This window comes from Sinocyclocheilus grahami, unplaced genomic scaffold, assembly GCF_001515645.1.
Source record: "Sinocyclocheilus grahami isolate Dianchi unplaced genomic scaffold, SAMN03320097.WGS_v1.1 scaffold1099.1, whole genome shotgun sequence".
NCBI classification, from domain to species: domain Eukaryota; kingdom Metazoa; phylum Chordata; class Actinopteri; order Cypriniformes; family Cyprinidae; genus Sinocyclocheilus; species Sinocyclocheilus grahami.
This window is the reverse complement of record NW_015506278.1, coordinates 629,686-631,665: the sequence shown is the minus strand read 5'-3', so window position 1 is coordinate 631,665 and position 1,980 is coordinate 629,686. Positions and strand designations below refer to the sequence as shown.

Below are 1,980 nucleotides of genomic sequence, written 5' to 3'. Positions count from 1 at the left end.
CCCTTAACCCTCTCCCCTACCCATGGCCCCCAGCACCACCATCCAGCTCTAGTGCGAGGCTTCCTCAGCTAGCAGCAAAAGCTCCGACGCACACCATTCCATCTCTCCTTCCCTATGTTTTTCCCACCCCCGGGACCGACCAATGCGTGAGGCCGCCTCCGCTAATGGCACAGGCTCCGGCACCCCCCATTCCCCCCCTTCTTCCCTATGTTTTGCCCGCTCCCGGAGCCGACCAAGGTGTGAGGCCGCCCCCACTAATGGAGCAGGTTCCGGCGCCCGTTATTCCCTCTCTCTTTCCTGCTCTTTCTTCTGATCTCGCCACCCAAACCATTCCAGGTGCGAGCTTGCCTCCGCAGGCGGTTCCAGCGGCTACTTTCCCCACCCCCATCCCCCAACGCCCTGGACCCTCCCCCTGTATCCAGCAACATTCGGAACCAAGTTCTCTCAGGTGCGGACGTAGATCTTTTTTCCCTTCTGTCTCCTATTTCGCCTTCGTCCACCGGCCGCCAAATTGACTACAGCGAATTTTCAGTCACCTTAAAAAACACAGCAAATATTCAATCTCGTATTCTATAATTTTCCAATTTCGCCATCACTTTCAATCGTTACACTGAAGTCATCTGTTCCGTTTTTCCTCACAGGAGACGCGAGCTCGGCGACTATCTCACTATTGTCGCCGAGCTCGCGCTTTCATACAGGGGCTCCCATTTCTACACGTACCACAAGTTATTTTCAGCAAAATGTGCTATCCGAGTAGCCCAATGGAACCAGTGTCTTTACTGGGGGGCTTTGGACACTGAACTTCACAATAGGGTATTTTTAGGCTGCCGTAACATCACATGTGCGGTATGCCGATCCATCGCTCACTCCACCACAACGTGCCCCTTTGTCAACCCATCCATTCCTCCCAGCCCCGAACCATCTCAGCCCAAATCCACCAGCTACGTGCCGCACTTCCCCACTAACCCCTCCCTCCCCACTTTCACCAACCGCTGCCCCCCATCCTTCTCCAGCAGACAGCTCTGCACCAGCTTCAATGCTGGCAGATTCTCAAGACAATGCTGCCGATTCATGCATATTTGCAATTTTTGTGGCGGCGCTCACGCCCGCTTGATTTGCCCTGTCAAGAAAGCTGCAAATAAAAATGCTAAGCAATACTTATCGACTCCTGTAAATGTCTCCCGTTTATCTTCTGAATTGATTCATCCCCCTGACTCTGATTTCTCTAACTATCTATTGTCGGGCCTCTCACATGGTTTTCATCCCGGTGTCGAAATTCTCCCCTCCCAAAGCCTCATCTGCCCCAATCTTCAGTCCGCTCTCGCCGAACCCGAAACGGTCGATCTTCTAATTAAGAAAGAAACCGACGAAAATTTTATTTTTGCGATTTTCTGTCCCCCCCTTTAACATTTTCCGTGTTAGCCCCATAGGCATAGCTACCAGAAAATTTTCTCGTAAAAAACGCCTTATAATCGATCTCTCTTCCCCGCATAATTTCCCGCTCCCAAGCATTAACTGCCTCATCCCGCTTGAAGAATTTTCTCTTCATTACCATGACATCGACCAAGCCATTACCATGATCAAAGACGCAGGTCGCGGTGCTTGGATGGCCAAAGTTGACATCACCTCTGCCATTAAGGTGATGCCCATCCATCCAGATTTTTGGCAGAAGCAGCCCAAATATTTTCAACATGTTATCAGAAGCAATTTGCTGGATCCTCTCCAACAATTACGCCGTACCCTACTTAATCCATCTCTTAGACGACTTTTTAATTATATCACCCCCGACTCCATCCCAGCAGCGCACCTTTTGACAATGCAAAAGGTTTTCGCAGAGCTCGGGATTTCCCTCGCTCAAGACAAAACTTCAGGCCCAAGCACTTCCATCGAATTTTTGGGAATCAACCTAGATTCACAAAGGTTCCAAGCTTCTCTACCCAAGGAAAAAATCGACAGAACGATTCTGGTGGCTTCCACTCT

General features: G+C 50.4%; 1 pseudogene; it reads left to right on the top strand.

The window, feature by feature from the left end:
* Window positions 1-257: 257 nt before the first annotated feature.
* LOC107566762 (uncharacterized) overlaps window positions 258-1,980 on the top strand; it is an 11,441-nt pseudogene continuing 9,718 nt past the window's right edge.